The sequence below is a fragment of the Aedes aegypti genome, chromosome 1 (assembly GCF_002204515.2).
Source record: "Aedes aegypti strain LVP_AGWG chromosome 1, AaegL5.0 Primary Assembly, whole genome shotgun sequence".
NCBI lineage: Eukaryota > Metazoa > Arthropoda > Insecta > Diptera > Culicidae > Aedes > Aedes aegypti.
Genome location: NC_035107.1, coordinates 232,707,082 through 232,734,074, shown reverse-complemented (window position 1 = coordinate 232,734,074; position 26,993 = coordinate 232,707,082). Strand labels below are relative to the sequence as shown.

General features: G+C 35.4%; 1 protein-coding gene across 4 annotated transcripts in view; it reads right to left on the bottom strand.

Moving 5' to 3' along the window:
- The window catches only part of LOC5575988 (homeobox protein prospero), a 305,557-nt gene that overhangs the window by 226,247 nt on the left and 52,317 nt on the right, over positions 1 to 26,993 (bottom strand). For 2 of the 4 annotated variants that reach the window (XM_021837264.1, XM_021837263.1), the window contains exon 2: positions 2,316 to 2,375. The gene's annotated coding sequence lies outside the window, so the exon portion shown is untranslated. Of the gene's footprint in view, positions 1 to 2,315; positions 2,376 to 2,439; positions 2,617 to 13,089; positions 15,563 to 26,993 lie in introns of those variants that run through there. The other 2 variants (XM_021837261.1, XM_021837265.1) reach the window with 2 other exon arrangements.

Sequence of the window (26,993 nt, the reverse complement as noted above, 5' to 3'; positions counted from 1 at the left end):
ATGACTCAAAACTTTTATGTGGGAATATTATAAGTTGAGTTCTGGAAGCATTAGGAGGAATCTTCCATTTTTGCAAGTATGAAGAAAAAATATCCAAACTTTTTTTGCAATCTACTACAGACGAATCGCAGGCTTCGTCCTTTGGCGGAGAGGCCTGTGTCATCAGCAAACAAAGTTTTTTGACCTCCCTGGGTAACTCAGATAAGTCAAATGTGAAAATATTGAGCAATATTAGTTACAGAATGCTGCCTTGAGGAACACCAACAACTTAGATGTTTTCTAAAAATAATTTTTCGAAAAACAAAGTTTTTCATTGAAAAAAAAAAAACAAGTTTTTTGAAAGCGTGTTTTTGCTACTACTTTGACAAATTTTCCCGCTATGTCATATTTAAATTTTAATTGCACAAATAGGTCCAAATTTGAAGCTTGGCACTATTGATCATGTTTGACGTTAACATAGTCGACAAAAACGCCACAGGGGTTTTACTTTCTAACACTGGGGTTGTTCTTATTTGGCTTTTCGGAAGAGACACGGAAAACAAAATACAACCACAGCTTTATTCAAAATCAAGGGGTGTGACAAAATCTATTTTTTTTTTCAAGACTTGAACTAACGGAAACCATTTAAAAATTCTATTTTTCTATCTTTTATTAACGAGATTTTTAGCCCTCGGCTAGTTCATCTCGGGACCAACGGCTTTACTTCCCTTCCGAAGGAAGTCGTCACTAAAATTTTTAGTGACTATCTCGGGGATGAGATTCGATCCCTGGTCCTCGGCGTGAGAGGCGTGTGTTCTAACCACTACACCAGGTCCATCCCCATTTAAAAATTGAGAAAACATGTATTTCTGGCATAAATTTGAGCATTTGATACTAAACTTGAGACAGGGCCTAAGGACCCAATGCAAATGATGTGGAGAATATGTAGAATAATTATACAAATTGAATAAATAAATGGCTAACTATAATAGGAAAGTGCATTCTCTAAGGAAGGGCGCCTAAGTTACTTCAAATGAAAATATTGAACAGAATTCGAATGAACTAGTGTCCCAAGATTTTTTCCCACTATCCCATAACAAGAACCAATTCAAACAATTAACCGCTCCGGAAACCAAAACACTTCCCCCGCTTCATTTCCGTTGATGACGGGTTAGGTGTTGGTTTTGGCGGAAACATGTGGCGCAGCACCTTCGTGATATCACCTTGCGCCAACCGCCCTATTAAGAAGGGGTGGGGGCGAAGAAAACTTTTCAATTCTTTTGACGTGTACCGACACGAGCTCTTGGTTTTGACTTGGTGGCGGCATCGAAGAAAACGCTATTTATTTCACTCGGATTGGAAATCACGGTGCAATACATGGGCGTGCGGTGAAAACGCGATCGAAGACAGGTGCCGACGACGCCCTGAGTATCGGAAAAAATGGCTCCGTCAAACTTTTTTCGAGAAACGTCGTCACGAATTTGTGCTGATGGTTTTTTTTTTGTCTAATATTCATTTTTTTATTTTCGTTCTAAAAAATATTTTATCCTAAATCGATCTATGCACGTTTAGGGTGATGATAAAGTTCTTTTATCTTTATGAGTTTTGGTTTTTGATTTTTCAATTTTTTATTTTAGGACATCCTTATTTTTTTTTGGTTTTTCTTGAACATGTTTTTCTTTTTATTTTCTTTGTAACGGAAAATTTACATCAAATTTGTAAACAACAAGTCCAGTAAATTTCAAAATCCCATTTTAAACCATAACAGTGCAGTGCTTCATGGAGCTTTGCACTGTTTTGATTTTGTATGGGATTTTGACGTTTCCTGGACTTGTTGTTTATTTATTTTATTGGAGAGTAAAAGTGATAGCATGTTTTTTGTGCACTGCCAACTAACTCTTCTTCTTAGATAGCGGTAGGTTGATTGTGCAAAAATATACAATTATTCAAATTATTTCCTTAGTTCCCAACATTGTTGAAAATACAAAAATATTTCAAAGGTCATAAAAAACATTCCTGATAAGCGTTTTATGGTTCTATCTATCAGCCAAAAATAAAATCATTTTTATATCCAAATCACAGGGTTTCCACATAAAAGGCGGAGCTGGGTATTCGAGGGTTAAGACTTTTCGTGTCGACGCCTTCAAATCAATCAACTGTCATCGGGTGAGAAACTCGCTATTTTTTGACAGCCCCGAAGTGATGAGATATTAATTGCGATGTCGGACGTTGCTTGAGGCGCTAATGGTATGCTTGCAGTTTTCTTGACGATTTTTTTTTTCTGTACGGATTCAAAGGTTCCCTTGATAAAAAAATATGGGAAAACGGGTACTCACCTGGCTGTTTTGGTAATCTTCGGGTACAAGTCGAATCGGTTGAATTGAATGTGGGATAATCTGTAACGAGCGAGAAACGGTTAGATTCGCCAGGAAAGTGATGGTTTTTGTTGTGAGAGGTTACTTTTTGTTTCGTTTGATTTTGAATTAACATAAACGGAAATCATAATCATTCGTCTTATTTTACGTTTAGTTACTTTCATGTTAACAACAACTTTGCATTTTTTTTTTTGTTTGAACGGCCGAAAGTGTCCCTATCACTGGTTCTCTGTTGTTCGCCTACTGCTCTCTTTCTCTATAATTTTTGCAATATTTTTTGTCACAGCAAACATTCTAATCGGAATAGGCGGGGTGAGAAACGAAACGGTACTGCTGGAGCGCCCTTGCGGACAGTAGCGCAAAGAGCGTCAGTGAAAATAAAACCGAGAACACAACGATACGATGACCGTTGCGTGTCGTGTGGGTTGCATACATGCTGGCGGATGACATGGTTGATCAGTGGGATGGGTAATGGGTAATCTAATTAGAAATGAGATGAAATACGTGAACTGAAATCAATACAATGGAAACTCCAATGAGAATGGATACGGTAAAATCAAGTATGAATGCTGTTGTTCTTATGATCTTATCAGACTTGCTGGTAATAAGAATATATAAATAAAAACACCGGGCAACATTAGTTATGACCTAATATTAGGCCTTCCTTAGCCGAGTGATTAGAGTCCGCGGCTACGAAGCAAAGCCATGCTGAAGGTGTCTGGGTTCGATTCCCGATCGGTCATATCTTTTCGTAATGGAAATTTCCTTGACTTCCCTGGGCATAAAGTATCACCGTACCTGCCGCACGATATATGAATGCGAAAATGGCAACTTTGGCAAAGATTCACTATCAGGTAATAACTGTGGAAGTGCTCATAAGAACCTTAAGTTGAGAAGCAGGCCGCGTCCCAGTGAGGATGTAATGATAATAAGAAAAGGTAGTATGTTTATTACTACATTCTGTGTCAAAATCTCATACTACATATCAACATTATACTTTATGTAAAGTGTGCCAGTTCGACTGATATTTTGTTCTGAGCTAGTGTTTGCAAAAATGCTTGAAATGCAAATGATTGAATGGTATCCCGACAATACGGGAAATTTCCTTAAAAGTTTTATTTAAGTAGACAAACCAATATTAGTTACATTCTGTATACCTCAATTATCAACTATTTTCGACAATAATACACTGAATATAACCAGTATTTTAACAACACCGGTGAAAATCGGTCGGCATAAAAATCCGATGATGGTCGAAAACCAGTAGGCAGAAACGATATGCACAATTCGCCACTGCTACTGGCTGAAAATCTCCCTAATATAGCTAACAATAATCTAAAATCGGAGTTATTGTTCTCATCAAAGTTCCGGACACTCTACTTTGCTTGGGATATGTTTCAACATTTTCCAAAACATCGCTGGCGTTTTAATTTTGCCACAAAATGGTTACTATTTGACTTTACAAAAAGTTACACGGAAAGCAGAATTCACCCAAACTTTGAATTTAATTCCAGAGATGTTACAAAACCTGTGTTGACAGACTCACACTCAAATCTCAATCAACGAGCTCTCCCGCGATAGCAACTTTTAAGGTGAAACAGTTTGGAATCAACTTCTAAGATTGCACTAAAACTTCAAAAGCACAAATCTCGCGAAGAAAGCATCCCACAACAGTGCACTATTTATTTTGGCTTTGTGCACTAGCAGAAAGCTTAAAATAAGAAGATCAGGAACATTTGCCAACTATTTCTCCAGTTTTGTGCCTTTGAAAACGTGAGTAGGTGGAGAAGTCGGCCATCTTTGCCTTCCGAGATGTTTCACCTTAAGAGATTCACTTAATCACACTCAAGTCGTCAAAAGTTATTCAGTCATAAAGCCCGTCAAGAACTCATGAAAACAGAATGCTGTTGTTTACGTTAGAAAGGATTACTAGAACTCTACCACACTAGCAAGAAATCATTGCTTTTTGTGAGTAAACCGTGGAAATACGAGAAGATTAGTCAAATAGATGAGCCAACTCCATGATGTTTTGACTGCTGAGTTTCTCATATATCTCAATTTGAGGTTTGGCTTTGATTCATCTTCACTTTAAGACCTCAGTGATCAGTTGATTTTTCAAGTTATGCGTTTCATGAGCAAACCAATCAATATTTGTATCAAAACGTCTGGAATATATAGCAAAACTGAAATGCTTGATAAAGACCACCTCTTTATGTAGTGCCTTCTCAGGTAGAGAATAAGTATTTGTTATCACCAAAATTAATCCAAACATGCAGGTAAATTTTGCAAAAAAGAGTGAAAGTGCAGCACTATAGGTTCCATCGAGTAAATCGAATAAAGTTGGAAAATCTTATTTGTTGCGTAACGATCCAACATCAATATTAGACCTATAAAACTTGCGAGCACTGCATATTTTCGAAGAAACCATTTTATTCGCATTGCATTCTGTTCATAACCTTTGTATGATTTGCCAGTTCAAAATTAAATCAAATTATATGTTGAAAATATAATAGTGTTCTAAAATGTTGGATAAAACCTTGTTTTCATTTAATAACACAATAGAGCGAGTTATTGCTACTACTTTGGCAAATTTTCCCACTCAAATAACGGCAATATCATATTTAAACTTTATTCTAAAATTTGAGCCTTGACATTTTTGATGATGTTTGACGTTCACTTAGTTGACAAAAAATCGCTACATGCGTTCAATTTTTTAACACTGAGGTTATTCTTATTTGATATTTCGTAAGGGACAAGGAAAATAAAATACACCCAAAATATGAGTTTAAACCAAGGGTTCGAAATAACTGTCTGACTTAACCTCATATGCCAGAGGTGCAGAAAGAATTTCTGAATAAAGCGCTAGGTATTCCTTGGGAAATTTCAGGAAGAGTTCGAGATTATGTTTGTTTGAAGTTCCCCACAAAATTTGTAGATAATTTCCTGGACGTTATTTTGGAATTCCCGACCAAATCAATAATTTGAAAATATTAAATAAATCTCAGTAAGATTTTTTTTTAATCTGAACATTACTACAAAGCTTTATTTTTTTTGTTCAGAGAGACTTTACCCAGAAGGGGCATTCGTCTCTATGGAAAGCTTTATTTATTTTCGATGAATTTAAGAAAAACTGTATCAGGTGAGTATTGTGCAAAAGTAACTAGCACGTATTTGGAATAGAAAGGGCAGGCTGAATCCGCAAATGAATGTCTGGTGAACTTGTAGAAAATTTTTGTAGAAATTTAAAACCATTTCATAATAAATTTCTGAAATAGTTTCTTAGTAAATTATTAAAGGCAAAATTCCTGAAATTTTCTGACAAATTTAATAAATAATTCGTGGTTGAAATGTCAGGCTTCTTGCATGAAAGATTTCTGTTGTTCCGTTGTTTCTCTAGAAACCTGAATTCTTACAGAAAAATAGTAAAGAATCATTTTATATCTAGAGACTTTGAAAAACTGATAAAAAATGCAGTAGAACAATGAAAAAATAAATAAAAATAAATAAAAATAATTGTAAAACATAACTGTTCTGCTCTTTAAGTTTGAGAAGTTGATCCAGATTATCGTTGATTTATTATCAAATCTCGAAAAAAACTTTAGTGCCCATTTTCATAAAAAAGTGATTTTAGTGACTTTTTGTTGCAAATAGTGACTTCTTAGTGATTAGGTCGGAAAAATTGACTCGTGAAAACAAGTAATTAGGTTGGAAAAAGTGCTTCAGAAAAAGTGAAAATTCAGGGGTTTTATAACAGTGCTTTTAGGATGGCGAATCTTTTTGGTTGATTGTTGGCATATCGAAAACTCTTGAAGGTTTTATTTCAAGATTTTCGGTATATGGGCAGTTAAATAAATCCTCCACGAAAATGTAGAGTAAGTTGAATTTTATATACAAATCACATACCTATACATATATGTATTCTTTGTTTTGGATCTAAACTTCATAAAAAATAACTTAAGAAGCAAAGTATCAAGATATAGGTACCAATCGAAATACAAAATGAAGTCGATATAACTAGACATTTGGGACTATTGAAAATATGTAAATAAAAAATTTTGACACGAAATTCAAGTGAACTCGCAAACATACGAAGCGATAGCCCACGTGAACATCAAATAACACATAATTTGAATCATGGAAGGCACATTCAAACTTCCGAATAATCCAACAAAATAAATCATATTCATCTGAATTTATCATACAATTTATTGACAATATTCCATAATTCTCAGGTGTATTTTTCTTCAAACGTATGTGATCTATCTCACACACTAAGCTCTTTCGGTGAATTTCACCGTAATCTCAACAGCTGAACAGTTCGGTGAAATAAAACACCTTAATTTCGTCGGAATTTTACGGATTCCGGTGAATTTTTACCGAATACTGTGAAAATTTACCGTACTCCGGTAATTTATTTTACCGAACCGTTCAGCTGTTGAGATTACGGTGAAATTTACCGTAAAATAATTTAAGTGTGCATGAATCGAATCAAAATTACATTCCAAATATCTTGTCATAAACTGAAGAAAGTAATGTGAATAACTACATAAAAAACTATACGTGTTTTCAGATAAATCTAACGTGATTACTTGGCTCAGTGTAAACAGTCTGTGCTTGATATAGGACAGGACGTGACAGCTAAGCTATGACTGTTGTTTTTCACCCGAATCCACTGCAACCAATGTTGTTAGAAGAAACATCTTATGAACATATTTAAATATCAAGGCTCATTATTTAGTGTTCTTTCAGCACATATTCTTCAATTAGTGCACTATTGAGTGCAAGCTATTTTAGGAATCTGATTTATATTCAAAATAGTTTTCGAGAAAATGAATATAATTACAATTATAATGCTTTGTATCAAAATTCCTTATTCAGAATCCGTCAGGCTAAGCAACATCAAGTACAAAAAGATTTAAAATAAAAGGATTTCATAAAAAAATTAAAAACTTCTAGTGAAAACTCTAGTTTTTGAACTAGCAACACTTCAACTCAACGATGTGGAAGTAGGTTTTTGTCGAAACGACCAATGAGAAGTGGTATTTTTTGACAGGCAATTTCGTTCATTTTTGCCCTTTGACCTGGCAGGCCTTGTCTTAGTGCTCGATAAAGCAAAACTTTTCAAATTTCAATAACAAAACAATTTGTCGATAAATCATTCGTCATTCAAAGAGTGAACATTTATTTTTGACATTTTTAATCAAAATTATAAAATTAAAAAGTAGTTTTGTGCACAGAGAAGCGATCGTATAGAGCAAATATTTCAACACTTTTTGAAGTTTTCTATTAAAAACTTAACGTACCACAATAATATTTTGTTTAATCATGTTTATGTTCAAATTGTTCATAATATATCAGTAGAATGATTAAACCGATTAATTCTTCTCAGCAAAATTTTGAAGATTTTTGAACAATAAATTTTCCAAATTTGATGAACTTTTCGTTCAGATTTCTGATAAAACTGGATGGTGAAGGTGTGAAAATGCTTTTATAGAACACAAGCAACTGAAATTGTTACAGTAAAGATGTTTTTACAGATAGTAGAAGGAGAAGCGTGACGTACCACTGATCAGCTTATTCAGCTTCTCATACTTATTAATGTTAAACTCTTCGAAAGTACCCCGATTAAAAGTGGGGTTGGTTAATGAAATGTACATTTTGAATCCTCTTACATCCCCTGAACTATTTGAGATTCTTGATATGAAAATCACTTACGATGAGAAAATAACAGTAAAGACAGAAGATACTATTTTTTACTCAGACAAAATTTACAACTAATTCCAAAATAGGGTACTAAAGCCCTTTTCCAATTTTAGTACCAAACGCTTAAGTTTAGACCAGAAACAAATGTTTGAGTGGGAAAATTTTCCAAAGTAGTAAAAATGATACACTCTGTCGTGTATCTCAATAATATGAAGATATTATCAAAAATTTCAGGACCTTCACGAAAAATTTCTTTTAGGAAGAATATTCTAATGCATGTAATTAAAAAAAAAGTCTGATAGTTTTGAAACATATTATGAAAACAAATTTAGAATGCAAACTTTTAAAAATCCATTTATGACATAAGGATGGTTTTCCGAACACTCGACTAAATGTTAGAACAAAATGATTACGCTTTTGAATGGCTGTTGAAATCATTAATCAAATGTATGAGAGACATACACAGTCCCGAAGCCAACAATGGTTTGTGAAAAAATATTGATAAAATTCATTTTTTTTTATTTTACGCGATTTTTGAAGAGCACATATTCTTGAAGTAAAGTTTTTTTTATCGACAAATTAAGTGAATGTCTATTGTAAAACCGCATAAAATGGCAATACCTTCCATATACAGACAATGGCAAAAAGTTAGTAACCAAACGCTGTTTTCCCATGCTTAGGCAATTTAAGTTTGGGGCTCTGTATCTCAGCTTTCAGTAGTCCGAATAGGGCCCTAAAGCCCAGTCTCAATTTAAGTGCTAAACGCTTAATGTTGGACCAGAAAGACATGTGTACTCAACTTTTATATTTTTTTTCCAAATGTACTTAAAACAATTTTTTCGGGTTTTTCAGATTTTGTCACATCTCTTGGTTTAAAGTCAAATATTGGATGTATTTTGTTTTCCGTGTCCTTTCAGAAATGTCATACAGGGGGACAACCCCAGTGTTAAAAAGTAAAACTCCTGTGGCATTTTTGCCGACTAAGTAAACGTCAAACATGATGAGTCAACGTCAAATGTTAACCCATTTTCTGAATTAGAGTTCATTTAGGTAATTATTTGAATTTTTAAAGTTCGCCATTTTTTTTATGCTGAGAGTAAAGTTATAAACTTTAAGCTTCAAATCATTTACAGCTTTGAGAAATCTACAATATTGGTATTGCGTTTCCAGTGGAAGTGTGAAAATTTTAAAAATGTGATGCTTCTCAATCAGTTTCTAGTCAACCTATAATAAATAAAAAAATAGAACTCTCAAAGTAATACTGGGCTATGATCAAGATAACTCTACCATCTCATATGTTTCCGCCCAAGAACTGTATAATTTTCAGTTTATCTGGACCTCACAAATCGGAGCCATGGTTGTTTAAGTTGTCTGGACAAACCTGGATGAATTTGTTTCGGTTCACAGTTTGGCAATGTCATATAGTGTTAATACCGATTTTTTTTACAGGTTCAATTTGCTTACAGCACAAAAATATTTAAAAATGTTGTGTTGCGATCCATTTTTCAATTACAAATCTGGAAATGGAAATCCACATTTTTGTTTTAATTTTTGCTATCTAAAAACGATTCCAGCACGTCTTTTACAATTTTATATTTTTTATTCAAAATTGTCATATATTTTGATTTTAGTTTTTCTATTTCTATTCAGAGACATCCTTATAATTTGATAATTTTTCTCTGAGCTTTTTTTGGGATTTGCGATAGTAAAATTAATAGTTTTAAAAGTTCTTGTGAATACTTAAAAATTTTTCTTATCATAATTTATCTTTGTTTTGTTGTTAACGAAAAACCAAATTGTGAGTATCTAAAATATTACTTGTGCCTTTCAGTGTGGTTAGTTCATTATGAAATAACTTTTTTTTTATTGTTGCAGGGGTAGTCTGGGTGGTTTGGCCAATGGGGTGGAAAGATCACCCCTTTAAAACTGCATAAATTCTGGAAATTTCATCTGGCATAACATGCAACCCCAAGTCTGACAAGGAAATGAAGCAATGGGTATGTTATAAGTGAGTATTCTAAACCCAAAGAAAAAGAAATAAATGATGTTCGAAAAACTGCCCATATTGCACCGAATGGCTTTTTCAAATTTCATAATTTCAGAATGATAATGTTAGACTGTTATAATGTTATATTTTTTTTTTTTGCACGGGGTGTTTGTAAATACCTGGGGGGTGTGAACTGGATATAAACAAGCAGCCAGGCTGCTGTCAAGCACACATTTTCATCAAAATGATCCGAGTATGCCTAGGAGTGTGCGATCATTAGTTCGTCACGCTAAAAACTGCTATACATTTTATGTGACACAAAAACTATCAAATGTTGGAAAATGTTTAGTTGGTATTATTGATACGTTTTTCAGAACTTTTGTGAAATATATTTTGAACTAACATACGGTCAGAAACTATCTAATTCAGCTGATTTATTGAGCTGATTGCCTGCATCGAACTGCAAAAGCTTTGTGTGAAGAATTTAAAGTGTGCATCTTGAAAATGGTTTCCTGCGACACAAGCAAATAAACAACGGTTAGCGCTGGTAGAAAATTAGTGTTTAAATTAAATGACCAAAATGTTGGAGACCGCACCCCTCAGGTAAATACTAATAACTTTCAAGTGTAGTGAAAATAATAACTGAACTTTTAGATTATATGAGATAATCTCAAAATTGGAGTGCTCATATCACCCCATCGGTGAAAAATCGACTCGGAAAATGACAAATTTTTAAGAATGATTCATTCATTCGTAAACTTTATAAGACAACGGAAATCATGCGGATCTAGTGTATCGATCTAAAAATTGTTGAAAATCATATAAAAATCCGAAAATTGCATAATATTTCCGGCATTTTTATCGACTTTTTTAAAGGTGGCTACTTTCCCCTGTATTAACTTTTTACAAGAAATATCAATTTTTCAGCTCAAGACTTCGAAAACTGTCCTGGGATAAGCTTTATGGTCCATAACTTAAGTCACCACTCAGAGCAAATAATTTACGCGCTATGAAAATCTTTGATCTCAAGGTGTGCTAAGGTATTACAAGGTTGATCGGATCAACAATTTAATTTGTTCGAAAAATTAAGGATTTTTTTCCAAAAAGGGATAAGGGGAAATTTTTGTGAAAAACCTATCAAATTTCAAAATTTTTGTGTATCTCCATGTATGAGCTGAGCTTTCGAATAACAACACCCTACATTCGGCTACTTATATTCAGTACAGGTATTGAGTTTTTTTTAATAAAGGCTTATGTCAATCTTTCATGCAAATTGAAGCATCAGTAATTATTGCCAATCGATAGTGATTCAGAAAAGGTCACCTTGAAAAACATTTTCTAATGAGTTTTTTCCACGAGGAAGGATAGTATTGACGATATTCAATTGTGAATGTCACGTGATATTCATGACATTAAACAGCTCTGCTTATAATGCAAATTTATTAGAGAAACAAGTAAAATTGCTTTATAAAAATATGTTTCAACGCTCTCACAATAATAGGATAGAATATTGTATTAATCGTTTTTCATACAATACAGTCAACTTTGGGGACTTCAGTTGAAACTTTATGTGCACCCGAAGGTAGTAAAATTTAATTTTTGAAATATTATATAAACGTAAATATTCTGCATGATTGCATATATTTTTAATACAGACAAGTTTGTAGTACAAACAATTTTATTAACATTAAAAAAATAAGCTACTCAGAGAGTGATATTTGTGTTAGTCCAAAAGTTTTTGTTTGGGATTCTGCAATATTTTTTGAGTAAATTTCAAATGCTTTCTTTAATGTTAGTGCATGGATCCAAACTAAGCTAGGTATATTAAATTTCAAGTATAATATTTTTTGTTGATTTTACAAGCTTTTCGATCCAATTTATCGACGATGACTGCCTTGTTGAAGTATCTGTAGTCGACAAAAATATGATAATCTAAGGTAAACGATCGCATCGTTTGAAAATTGAATAACAGTAATTCAATATAATGTAAAAAAGATGTTTGATAGAGTTTTGTATAAGTGAGATTGTTTTAGTCAAACATGAAATGATTTTGAAAAGCGAAAAATAAAAACATAAAAGTATAGAAATTTAAAACAAAGAAAAAATAATAGAAATGTGATATGAAATAAAAAACACAAACACTGAAACAAAAACGACAACCAAAACGAATTTATTGACAACACAAAACGGAAAACCGAAAAGTCAGCCATGTATGCACCCGGACAAATTCAACACTAGCCTCATATTTTTAGAAACAAAAATAAATCCTAGCAAACAGAAACACCCTAACGCTTTCGCAAAAGTAAAATTTGAGTGATTCAGTTTTGACAGGTTAAAATTTCATTATTTTTGGGTTTTGTTGTTTTCTTTGAATGATACATCACCATATGTGAACCGTCCACACACTCACTGTCCTTTCTCTCTGTTTTGCTTTCGCGACTTTTTGTGCGACTTTTCTTCTTCTTTTTCTTCGTCTTCTTCTGTGTCGCTTTCCGCTTCTTTCGTTTCAGTGTTTCAGGTGCTTCAGCGTTACGCACCGCTTCGACTTGTTTGCATTTTTCCTATTCTCGCACACAGTTTACACACACCGGAGGAGGAGGAGGAGTGGCCCCCCGTTTCTAATCCTTTCGCTTTTTAAAGACGACGAAGATGATGACACGACGATTGGGGGGAGATGGCAGCAGGAAACAAAACGAAACGCGCGTTGCACTGCTGGCAGCCACCTTCTCTTTTCCTTTTTCCGACGACTACGATGACGACGACCTAGCGGACTTGTTCTTATTCGACGACGTTTTAGATTTTTATATATTTTTTTGCTAATAAAGATTGGAGGGGGAAGTGATTGAAGGAAATGAGGGAAAGATGTGTTATGGGGTTGTTTGTACTGTTTAGATATCACGTTCTGTTACGGATTTTTTTTACTATTTTGGAATGCTGGGTGGAGGATGAAAAAAAGTAGGAAAATGAATGGAAAACTAAAGGATTTGAGGAAAGCGATTGGGGGTTGGTTTGGTTGTTGCTATTCCACACATGTGATACACGTACCGGGGGTTTGGTTTGAATTTAAATGAATATTTTTATTTGCTTTGCACTTGCAGTTTATCTGCCAGTTTTTTTTCTGTTTGTTTAATCACTTTCACTTTCTCCTGTTTATGTTTGTTTTTCTTTCACTTTGTTTGTTTTGCGGGGACGAGTATTCCTTCTGCTGTCTTCTTTTTCTCTCACTGAACACACACACTATCACTGCTGTCTTCACTATTTTTTTATGTTTTTGTCTTCGTATTTTTATTGTTTTGGGCTGATGTCAAATCCGGGGAATTCTTCTCTTGTTTCTTCGTTCAATACTCGCTGGTGATGGCGAATTCCTCGTTTCCACGAGGGAACTTCCCTTAGTTTTAGCGTTCGCGTGGCTTCTTAGATCTCTATTTTCGCACTCTTTCGGCACATGTCACCGTCATGCACTTTTCTTCTTCTCTACTTAGAGTTTATATCAGTTTTTGCTTCATTCAGTTTAGTTTATCCGTGTGTACAGTTTCCTTCTTGTTCTTCTATCGATTTCGCACTTTTTACGTGTTTTGTTGATTGAATTCTGTTTTTTTTTGTTAGCTCAAACTTAAAGATACTCTTCACTCAGACTTCTGATTCTTCGAATTGGTCAGAAAATTTTCACTCTCACTGGTCTTCTCCGATGATTCCGAGTTGTTGTTTCCGGTGGTCGTCGTGGGGATTTTTTGCAGTAGTAAAAAATTGCGACAAACTAAACTTGGGGGATTGGGTTACTGCTGCTTCTGCTACTACCTGCTGCTACCACACAACACTTTGAGGTGGCGGTGCTGGTGGTGAGAGCATTCTTTGTTTTTTGTTCGGGGGGAGAAAATTTTTCAGTGTTTCTTTTACTATTATTTGCGTTTTAGTTTATTTAACTAGACGTTATCATACTTTTTATTCTAGCTTTGATACGATGTACGATCGGATCGGTTTGGCCTATGGCAGTACGGGAGCCAACCGCATCAATCGTCATTGTAGTTGTCTGACCATTTTGCAGTTTCACATAATTTTTCACTCATTTCTTTCGGATGACATTTTGCAACAGTTTGACCAGTTTTCGTGATTTTTTCATTTTGTCTTCCACGTATTTTGGTCTTCAGCATCGTTTAGAAGTCTTTCCTATGTTTGTTTGGTTTTGTTTATTTTTTATGCACAATTAATGAAACAAGACGATTTGATGTATTTATATGCCATTTTTGAGAACATGTTTGTTGAGTCACACACACACTAGATATAGTCGTTTATTTGGTTCTTGTATAACTTAAAATCCAACTAAAGAACTTGTTCAAAGCAAGATTGACACCGCTGAGGGTGTGAACACTGATCTACTGCGAGGACTTCCGGCCACGGCCCCGAGGATGGTTTCGGTGGGCAGTGAACCGGATCCGGTGGCACGAACAATATCCTTGGAGTTCAGCAGACTTGTGGCCAACGAGAGCTGGTGATTGAAGGCCATGATTTTTGCGCGCAACACTTTTTCAAACTTCTTCTAAGGATACCGCCGAAAACCACACACTACGGATGTTGATGAGAGAAGTAATCCTCGCGTAACGAATCGTTCAGCGATCATTCATTCACGGTTTTGCTGATGATCCATCTCGTGATTCTGTTTCTATGTTTTCTCTGAGTGCAGATTGAGCTGATTAAAGGTTGTTCAAAGAGCCGTTCAAAAGCTGTTCAACACGGTTGTTTGGTTTTGTGTTTTTTTTTCTTCGCGAAACTGATTGAATTGATTTCACAAACTCGAATCCCGGGATATTCTCTGATGGTGACTTGGTGGATTTGGTTTGAATTTGTTTTGAGTTTTGGTACTTTTTTTGCGTTTCGACAACGAATCTAAGAAAATGTACGCCGCGTGTACGTTTTAGGTCCGAACCGTAAGAGAGTCGAGTTAGATGTGGTGCACGACTTTCTCTGAAGCTACGATAATATGTAAGAAGACGGACACACGAGGATGATGGCAGCTCCTTACGGCGTGGCGAATCTATCTTCTCTTCGAACTCCGACCCACGACACGAGAGGCAAAAGGATCTGAAGCCAAAGGCGCCTCAACGGAACGCACGACGGAACGAGGCGCCCCGGTGGTGTGTGGGTAAATATTTATTAAGAGAAGAAAATTACACTAAATTTTATATAGAGAAAATTTCTCGAAGGGGTGGTTTTTGCCGACGATGATGGTTTTACCAAGTTAAAGAATATATAATAATATATAAGAGGGGGTTTATAACTTGAGACGATAGTCCGGCTTTGCTCTTGCTCCTTTCGGTCACTTTGTATCTAACTATAAGCTATGCACACTAAAATATATACACATCTGTGTAAAAGTCTCTAAAGTCGGAAGTATTTTTGTTATTATTCTTTCTTCTTTTTGCTTTGCTTGCTTTTTTTGCTCCTGTGTGTATGCAATATATGCGCGCGTGTGACCGAAGATGTTTTTAATTTTGCAGCAATCTCGTCCGACTTTTGGCTAACGACTGACGACGACTTGAGAATACGGGGAGCGTCGACTTTCCGTTTATTCCTTACAGGAAGCAAACCAAAACCCAAACGCGAAACCGAGAGCTCCTCGCACAGAGACACAGAGATGCTCAATCGCGCGCGCTCTCCCTAACTTACACCAACACAGAAAGGACCAAACCAAACTCACCATCGGAAGATTCTCTCTTCAGACGTGACGACACCAGTGTCGACGACGACGACCACGACGCCGGGGAAAATCCTCACCCCCTAACCCACCACCACCCACCCACTCACACTCACACACACGCACGCAGCCAACCTCCCGCTTCGGCATACACACGCACTCGGGCTAGAAAATTTAGGGGCGCACATGCGCCCTACCGAGCTTGCATTCTCTCGCTCTCTCCCACCCCATCAAACCTCAACCCTCACCCAACCGAATCCGTATGTGCCACAAAACTATCCCTCTCGACCAACACAGACCCATCATCCACAGCTAAGCATCGGAGCATATACTACCAGCCCTTGGGCCGAAGCAGTTTTCCTTCGGAAAACCGAAGTCAACCTTTGCCGCCGCCGCAGTTTTCTTAATCTTGCCTCCCTCTCGCCGCCGTCGCTGAGCGCAGGATGCTGCGCCTATGTATCTCCAGCTGGCCTCGCACCCTTCGTACTCTCTCCCTCGTTAGGTACATAACATTAACTTTCAATTCACCCCCGGACGTCGCTTCTCGGACACTCGGAATATATTCTATATTATAATAATCTCCGGCTGATGTTGGGGAGAAGAGGACTCCGCTCGGGTCGTCGACGTCGTTGATCGAAGGAAAGCTCCTTCTTGGAAGAACTTGGCGCGGCGCAGGTCTCCGACGATGGGCACGACGAAGCTTTTCCTTTCGTTCGGACGGTCGGTTCGTCCTGTGTGACGCTTTGGATTATCCGAGAACAGAGCATGCCGCTTCTTCTTCTTCTGGTGGTCGTCGTTGGAGGGAAAGGAATTTGGTGTGATTATAGAGCGTGGTGGACATGAAAGGGGATGCGATTGATAGGCAGGCGATACGTGGCATCTCCGCGACGTATAGGCAGTGAAAGTGATTTGCAAAGCGATATGGGAGGCGTATGAGGCACGGTCAAAGGATGTGCTTTTGGGAGCCGGAAGGGGGTGGGGGGATTGTTTTCGTATTGATCTTGCTGTGTGGCGCGGTTTTTGCCTGATGATGGGCTTACCTTAATGATGAGATGTGATGGGAAAGTTTGACAGTGGACAAATTTGAAAATTGATGCCTGTGTTGGGAGAATCAATTTTGACGTAGGACTACGATGTAACTACAAATAGAGTAGTAGCGGAAAGCTTACAAAATTAACCCCTTCTTCTGCCTGGCGTTTCGTCCATAATAGAATTAGGGATGAAACGATACCATCAAGGTATCAATACTTTTGCTTTAATGTATCGATACCAACAAAATAACAATCAAAAGTGGCGATACCTTGATACTTGAATCATATGAGTGTTGCAAAGAAAATATCGAACAAAAATAATTCCTATAATAAATTTATTAAGCATCACAGTGTTGATTTATTCATAAGATAAAAATACTTGCAAACCAAAACTCTCTATAAATTTCCATCATTAAAACAGGATTTTTCAACTTCTTTGCGTTATGGTTGCAAAGGAGGTGACTCATTTCGCATAAAAACGTTTCTCACACAGCAGTTTCATACAAGAACAAGTAGCATCTTAAAGATGGCATATGATTATATGCCAAATGCCCATTATGCCAAACGTGCTTATGCGAAACGTCTTTGTGCGAACTGTCCCACCCCCGGTTGCAACAGCCTTTACAAAAAATTACATGAGAGAGTACTCATTTGATTCAAGTATTAAATGCTTGGTATCGTACTGACAAGTATAGAAGGTATTGAATAAAAAGTATCAAATATTTACTAGGATCGATTCATCCCTAACTGGGACCTGTTTTTCCGCGTAGTGTTCTACAAACACTTAAATTTTACCTTACTTTCCACAGTCCAAAATGTCGTCTGTTCGAATTGACTTTGCTTGGAGTCAAACATGAAATTAGCAGTAATCAAAAGGCATTGACTTCTAGAGGCTACTATACAAGTACCAACATATTTTTTCTTCTTATTATATAGAGATATTATGAGAACTCAAAGTTTTACCGAACTATTCAACTGATCAAAGATCGGTAAAAAATACACTGTGCTGTATACCGAAATAGAAAATTCGTTCATTTGAAGAAACATCTGCATCGAAATTGCATCGGAACGATCAGAATTGGTACAGTCCTTGACTTATTTTTACAAGACCAAATATCATCTAGTCCAGACTGTCCCTAAAACGAACATTTGTGTCGGAGATATTCCCAGTAAGGAGTTCGACCCAATTCTTGGCACTTTTGATTCACTTCGACAGTGGGTTTTTTTTTTAAAGCTACTGAGCTCATATTTGGCCACAATATGCATCGTATTACAAAGTTTCAGACGATTCGGCCTAGAAAAACCTCCCATGCCAAAGTGAATCATGGAAGTGCCCAAGTAGCTCTGCACCCTAGGAAAAATCGAGTTGATTCAGAATACTATCTTTAAACAGAGGATCACATCGTAAATATTTTGGAAATATATTCGATTGTCCCAAAAGAGTTGAATGAATCTTATGACGAATTCCATCCAGAATGAGTCGAAAAAAATAAAAATCGTGCTCGATAGTCTTCGATTTGGATTAAATTTTGCACATGTTTTTGGTATGGTAGAATAAGTGTTTTCCATAGAAAAATTGATCATTTTGACTCAAGTGTAACTTTCGAAAATGGCCTATAAATTTTTGCATGCAACTTATTTTAAAAATTCTAACTTCAAAATTACTGGTTTTAGGAGAAAAATGTTCTATGAAGAAGTTGTAGTGAACCGATTGGACTATAAGAAAAAAATATACACTGAAAAAATATTTTATTTAAAAAAAACCATTTTTAATATTTTTTAAATTTTCACCATAGAATCTTGATAGTAAACAGATGTTTGGGACAAAGTTTCATGATGGAGAAATTTTTAATAAAAAAGTTTTTCTAAGAACAACTTTTGGTCGATTGAAGAGTTGAATGAATCTTACAAAACATTTGATGATCCTAGATGATGTATATCTTGGCATAGCCTTGGCAAACAAAGCCATAATGCATTAATTTGGATGCTTCCGACTGTTATAAGTTGCGCAGAGGAACTTCTTAACGGCAATCAGAATGAAAAGACTCCTTCGACGCCCAACTTTTATTGTATTTTCAATCTTCTTCAATGGTTAGGAAAGTAATGTTCTTTGACTGTGTTTTTAGATGTAAAACTGTGAAACAAAACTGTGTAAACCAATTAAAATTATAATATAAATCAAAAACCCAAAAAGACCATCATCCATGAAAAACAACATCCAGACAAAGTAAATAACTTTATTACTCTGAAAAAGATTGAAAATGGAATCGAAACGTCGAACGAAGAAGAAATCTTTGCGTTCTGATTGCCGTCAAGATTGAAAAAAAAAACGACTAAAAAACGTTTTCAGTGTAAAGAACTACTTGGGCACTTGAATGGATTTTACCCCATTACCCCAAATCCCATTAACCCGAATGCCATTCACCCGAACGCCATTATCCCGAATTCCAAAACCCCGAACAACCCATCACCCCGAATGACATTAACCCGAATTCCAATATCCTGGGGAAATGTCATCAATATCATCATGTCAACATAATTGTAAATTCGGGGAAATATCATTCGGGGTAATGGTACATTCGGGGTAATGGAATTCGGGGCGATGGCATTCGGGGAAATGGCATTCGAGGTAATGGGATGGAATCACTTGAATGATTCACTTTGGCATGGAGGGTTTTTCTTAGTAGAATTGTCTGAAACTTTGCATAAGAAGCACTTCAGTATGACGTACATTGTGGGCATAAACAAGCGGCTTCATATTCTTCTTCTTCTTTCTGGCGTTACGTCCCCACTGGGACAGAGCCTGCTTCTCAGCTTAGTGTTCTTATGAGCACTTCCACAGTTATTAACTGAGTGCTTACTATGCCAATGACCATTTTTGCATGCGTATATCGTGTGGCAGGTACGAAGATACTCTATGCCCTGGGAAGTCGAGCAAATTTCCAACCCGAAAAGATCCTCGACCGGTGGGAATCAAACCCACGACCCTCAGCTTGGTCTTGCTGAATAACTGCGCGTTTACTGCTACGGCTATCTGCCCCCCCGGCTTCATATTAGTAAACTTTTTGAAACCACCACCATCTGCCTTAACCGATTTGGAGCCCTAAACCTTAAAAAATTAAAAAATGGCAATAATTGTACGAAGATGTTTGAACATTTTTATTCTCAATTTCTGAAAATTTTAATCACTAAAACATATTTAGAAATCCGCGTTTTGGACCAATCTTATTTTTTGAGTGTAGGTACATTCTGATTTGTTTAAACCTTGAAACCCTTTATTTTTTGAAAAGCTTATTAGCATATGTGGTCGCCGATAAGTCAGAGGGGACCAAGTACAAAACATGAGAAAATTGGATCATTAGATGCAAAATTATTATACCTCCGTTACACTTTTGAAGAATGCTGTAAACTGCGAGAGATATGTAATAAATTTACTTTGGATGATCAACAAAAATCGATAAAAGTGTGCAGCGAAAATGATCAGCGCGCTTAAGAATGCGAGGAAATGAAAGACATTTCAGGAGATTTGTAAGATTTTTCGACATCGAATAAGTAGAAGAATGACTTATCCATCATTAGAAATTTATAAATATTACATGATTCGATGCATATAATTTTGATTTTTGACCATTTACCATATTCGGATGGGTGGTCAGAAATTGCAACAAATTCTGTGCAGACAAACCGGACCAAGTGTTGAAAAGCAATAAAATGATTGATTACTGCATTTTTGAGTCAATTTCAGAGTCCGATAGAAGTTTACGGTAGTTCTATGGTGTATGTATGGCATGTCCTACGATCCGCTTATTGGACCAGCATATTTTGGTCGGTACTAGAGATTTTCACTTGGTCCACTCTGACTGAACGCATATTTGAATATTTCTGGTCTTCAAGGCCCTGACCCTGCGAAACCTTAATTTTCAAGCTATCGTAATGCCACTGATTTTGGTATTTACTATATGGATTATTTAAGAATTTACGATACTGGTGTCGAAGGGTCTTGATGATCTGTTTATCTTAGAGATATGCACCCAATTTGACCATGCAAGCATTAAATGGTTGTTATTTTTCAAGAAATTGTTCAGTCAGAGTGAACCAGGTCACTGATCGGTGGTCTTTGGTTCAGTCAGAGTGGACCAAGTACACATAGTCCATAAAAAATCGTTCTATTAGAGGTTTGGATTATGATTTTTCATGATTATCACTTCACATTATATTGTTTGAAAGTAACATAAAGACGTGTAAAAATATTGAACCGAAATTTAAACGAGTTCAAAAATTACAGAGCGTTAGATTTTAAACCCATTTTTCTCAAAATATCAAAAATGTCACTTGGTCCACTCTGACTTAACGCCGACTATGTTGATCATAATTCAATCACGAAGATCTGAAAGAAAAACTGAAACAAAAAGATGAATTCACCAAGTGGTGTAAAATGTAAATAAAACAAAACAAACAGTTTGTAGAAGTGCCTTTAATGGTTTCATCTTATTTTTGATGCAATCCTTAGAAAGTTTTCCATGGATAAATTGACCATGGGCGAGACTACGGGACTACTGGAGGTGTCGCGCGTCTCCCGGAAAGGAAGGAATTTTGTATTTTTATTGGAAGTGATGAACTCGCCGATTGCGACAATCTTCTGAAAAAGTATATTACTGTTCGGAATAATAGCAACGCATACAAAATGCTTAACTTTTGCAATCTCTAGTTTTGTTCCTTTTTAAGCAATCGAGCTGAATCTTCACCGAACAACGATTCCGCGTCATTTGGCCGAATGTCATTTGGCCGTCTGCCGTTTGGCCGAAAACCAAAATAAGAGAACAAACTAAAGTATGCATGCTCCGTATGAGTTCCGAAGCTACAGTGCTGTTCTGAATAATAGCAGCGTATGTCGATTTCCATACAAAATGCGAATTGTTAATTTTAGATGACTAAACATTTATTGTCAAAGATACCTGTTTGAAAAAAATATCTAACGATAAATTTCAAATTGATTTCCCCTTCAATAGGGAAAAATCTATTTGTTTTGTACTAAACGTGTTAATAACATAGGTAAAAATATCAAAAATATATCGGTGGTTTTTATTTAATTTCCACGGCAAACAAGAATGATTATCAAATGATCTGAAAGTGCCTTCAATCATCAAAGTCAGGTATAAAAAACAGTCTATTAGTATCCGATCGTAAGGAGAAAATAGCCTTTCTCTCAAAATGGAATTCAGATTATTGAACATCAGCGAAGTACCCAGAGCATTTCTCTGGAGAGCGTTTTGTTTTTTTTTCCTAAATGATATTTTGGGAAAATCAGGGCTGATAGTGACTGATCGTGTTGAAAATAAGAACTTAAGAAACCTCCTTTATGAAAAACAAAAACAATGATGAACCATAACGAGACCTTATATGAATTATAAATACAAAAAAGCAACCTAACAGGAACCACGACATTGGCCATTTGATTTTGCTGGCGAGACGGTTTTCAATCGAAAGGCATTGGGACGTAAACAAGTATTACTGCTCGTTTTACTGTAGATTTCTGTCATACATTACTCCGAAGATTTCTTCAGGAGTTTGTTTTGAGATTTTTCACGAACTTTCTAAGTAGTCCTTCCAAGATATTCGTTTTAAATACCGTAATCCGGGGTAACATTGATCATTTTTCTGAGTGTTTCTTTAATATTTCGTTTGAAAATGCAAATGTTACAATTTTTATACTTTTAAAACAAGTACTGCCACTTATAGCTCGAGACTATATAATGTGTTTTGTTTATTGAAAGATTTAAGCATGTTTAAAAAATGTTTTAAGCGATTTTTTGATTTAGCTCATATGGGGTAACATTGATCACCTACGTAAACAACCTTCGGTTATACTGAGAATGTCGTTACTGACTTAAATCATGGCCCTTGAAGCCGATTATGAAGGCCAAACGCTTACAAGTTATTTACTTTTTGAGTTATTTTAAAATTAAATACACCCCGATCCACGGAATACGCCTAAAGGTAGGCAATTTCCTAAGAGAATTTTAAATTCTTAATGGTAATTCGGTAATGTTGCCTATTTGAGCATACTTATAAAAGTTTTGACAACGGAATCTTTTTCGGCGATGCCATTTTTAGTAAGAACCACATTTTCCTTGTTAATATCGTTTGCAGAACTTATGTGAGACATCAATCTTCGTTAGTGTCATCCTTTACCTTTGAAATCATTGTTTCGAAAAGTTGACAAATTTACGCATAAGGTAAACGCAATTTTTGCAAAAATCTACACTTTCATCAGCTCATGAATATGAGAAAGAGAAGAACCATTCATAATTTGAAAATGTTTCATCAATAAATGATAACACGAACTTTTGATGAGATGAGTCATTCCGATCAATGTTACCCCGCTGATCAATGATACCCCGGATTACGGTACCTTTAAAAATTAAATCTGGAATTATTTACAGATATTCCACCAAAAATCACTCCAAATATAATTTCAGACATTTTTCAACGATGTCTCAAATTCTACGAACAATATTCCATTGATTTCCCTCGAACTTCCTCCAATATTCCTGTTTAGAGCACCTTCAAGAATTCATAACTCCTTCAGGAATTCCTCCAATTATTTTTTTAAATAGTCAAAAAAGTTTTAAAAGATTTTTCCAGTCATTCATACAGGGATCTCTCCAGTGAAATTGCGCGGAAATTTTGAGGATTGTTTTGGAGAAAATGATTATTAATATCTTCGCGTAAATACAAAAAACATCCCAGAGTAACCGCTGATGAAATTTGTGTGTGTTCTTAGTATGCTTTGATTAATTTCGACAAGGATCTCATAAAACTCCTATACATTCGATAAAATTCTTCCTTGAACTTGATGAATTGCTAAATTTCTTGACTAAATACGGGCAGAATCTCTGAAAAATTATCTATGAATGGTCGGTGCAAAAACTGTTATAATTGCTGTACTGTGGAACCTTCAATAAAATTTTGATGTATCGTGGAAATTTTGGAACTTTTGGAAAAATGTTTGAACCGCAGCAATAATATTGTAATGAAACGCTGGAGAAATGCCGCGAGACAGCTCTGGAAGAACTTAATGAGGAATCCCAGGTCAAATTTATCGATGAATTATTGGAAAAATCTATCTATATAGATAAAAATAGAATGCTGTTTGTATGTCACGAAATGGATTGAGAACGGATCAACGGATTTAAATATTTTTTTCTCCATTTCATTCGTCAGGAGTCCCAACGTGTTCGTATGCAGGAATAGTGTAAGAAATTCACCGAAAAAAAAAAATGAAAAATCGAGTGCAAATAATACTGTCACTTTTTTGGGAGTCTTCATAGCATCATAAAACGGCCTACTGGGTGGCAATACAACGTTTTCCGGGGTGAATTTTGAAAAAGAATCCTTATGAAAATGCCTAGATTAATTTAAAAAATCGGTGTAGGACTTATTGTAGAGTTTCTTAGAAAATGGTCGAATTTTTTTTTTTCAAAATTCTGGAATACATTTTTGTGGAAGAACTCCTGTAGGATCTGTGGGAAATCTTGAAAAAGTGACAACTAGAAAAATCGGAGAGAATCATTGGTAAAACATCTGGGGGATCCTGGGATAAACGGCACAAATTTTTCAGGGTGATCTCTGTAAAAATTGCTGCACTTCTATTTTTAACTCTGGAATAAACCTTTGTGGAAGCGAATCTTTTCAACTATGTTTCATATGCTTATGCAGCCATTCCATGATAAACCGATCTAGTGGGTTTTCGAATTCTGTGAATATTTGCTTTTTTGTTCCTAATCCAAAATAAGGATACAGTTGGATTTTTGGATTAGGGTGACCATTTCTAAAATAGGGTGACCAGAAAAATCGCGATTTTGCAAAATTTTTTAAAAAAAATTATATAACGTTTGACCGATTTTCAATCTTTTTGGACGAAACAAAAGCTACAGATTTTGAATTTTCAGGAAAAATATAAAATTTCACAAAAATTGTTTTTTACGTGAAAAAAAATCAATAATTTCCGTTTTTTTTTGTGTTTTGAAGGCCTCGGGACCAAAGGGGCTATTGCTGCTCTCTTTACTTGAAAGTTGAAATCTTAAGCTTTCATTCCATAAAAAAGATTGGATCGGTTGCGCTGTTCGAAGGTTATGATTTTTCTAAATAAAAAATTTAATGCACTGAGACCTACAGTGTGTGCCGATGAAAAATGACTGATTTTTTATTTTCAAAAAAATATATCTCAAAAACTAAAAAACATACATCGTAGAAAATGTGATAGTAAACGTAAAATTTTCTAAACTTTCAAGAAAAAATGAGAACAGCAATAGTCCCTTTGGTCCCAAGGCCTTCAAAACACGAAAAAACGGAAATTATTGATTTTTGTTTCATGTAAAAAAACAATTTTTGTGAAATTTATATTTTTCCTGTAAAGCCAAAATCTTAATCTTTCATTTCGCCCAAAAAGATTGAAAATCGGTTCAAAAGTTATAATTTTTTTGAATAAAAAATATGCAAAATCGCGATTTTTCCGGTCACTCTATTTCGGAAATAGTCACCCTAATCAAAAAATCCAAAAACACGTGTATCTTTATTTCGGATTAGGAACAAAATAGCAAATTTTCACGGAATTCGGTGACCCACTAGATCGGTTTTTCATGGAATGGCTGTATGAACTAACTGGAAATGTACCCGCCTTTACCAACTTGACATTTTTAAGTTCTGCTTCCTTGTCTAAACATGTTTTATGCTGAATAAATAAAAATCGTCAAAAGGATGGAATATGTCAACTAGCGTTTATGATTCGAGCGAGCGTTCGAAAAGATTTTGTGTCACAAATACGAAATATTCTACCGTGTACTACAGCTTCAAAATAATTTTCCTGAGTGTAGGCGAAATTCCCTGAAAATTCTAAGTTTTTCCCAGATTGAATAAAATTTTCTGATAATTCCAGGTTTTTCAAGTTCCTCCAGGTAGTAGACGTAGATGATTGATAAAAAATGGAACGTCTATTTGAACAACCTACATTTAATGAACAAACATTTCAGCTCGAATACTTGAAATGGAACAAAGCTATTCCATGCCAAAGTTTGACATGTTGTATGGTAAACATCAAGAGCTGTTGTTTTCCAAAACAGCACTGTACGTTGCATTGAACAGATTATTCTTAAACAAGGACAATTTATCATTGATGTACAAATAACTATCTCTTCAGTTAATCAAAAAAAAAAAAAAATAACTTGTGCTGAAAGCGCAAACATTGAAAGAATAGCCTCTTTATGAAAAAAAGGTTCAATCTCGAATAAAATTTATCATATATAACACCAGTAAATACAAATTGGGACCTTCCTTAGCCGAGTGGTTAGAATCCGCGGCTACCAAGCAAAGTTAACATTGGAACACTAAGCTGAGCAGCAGGATCTGTCCCAGTGAGGACGTTAATGCCAAGAAGAAAGAAAAACACCAGTAAATATTCACCTCAAAGACAGAAATCGAAAGAAAAATATGTGAATACTCTCATTGAAAGAATACTCTTGATGTACGTGTTATAAGCTTCAATTCCAATAAGTTTTGAAAGAATAGTCTGTATCAAAAGAAGGAATTTTCCTTATGAAAATCTAAGTGAGTGTAATACAAATAATTGTTTGATCAATTTTAATACAAAGAGCTTGAAATATTACTAATTACCAATTAAAAAATGAGCGAATTCTAATCAATATAAATAAGATTAGCAAAACATGAAAGAATAGCTTATATTAAAAAAAGGATTAATTTCATATAAAATAATTGAAAATCAATTTTATTACACCATTGGTAAGCTAAACGAGCCAGCCCTTGGCACGATGTGCGGAATTCAAAAAACTGACAAAAAAGATTTCCGATAACTACATAAAAATTTACAAACTAAATAGTTGATCATTGATTTGGCCGTATTTTTAAACCCTACTCATTAGCGTTGTATAAAGCTGATTCATTTTAGTACATGAATCGGTCAAACGGCATTCGACCAAACGACCCTTTCGGCCAAATATCATTGGCATTGCCAAATGGCCGAACACCCCAAACAACAAATATGTTCAATTTTCTAACCGCAATATTTAAAATTTTTCTAAGCCGCTGCTTGAAAGCATGCCAAAGTTGAGAATTGTGTATGGAAAACGATATGCGCTGCTAAAAAAAAATTAATACATCTGAATCCTGAATCTGGAGTATTTCCTATAAGAATTAGAAGAATCACTGAA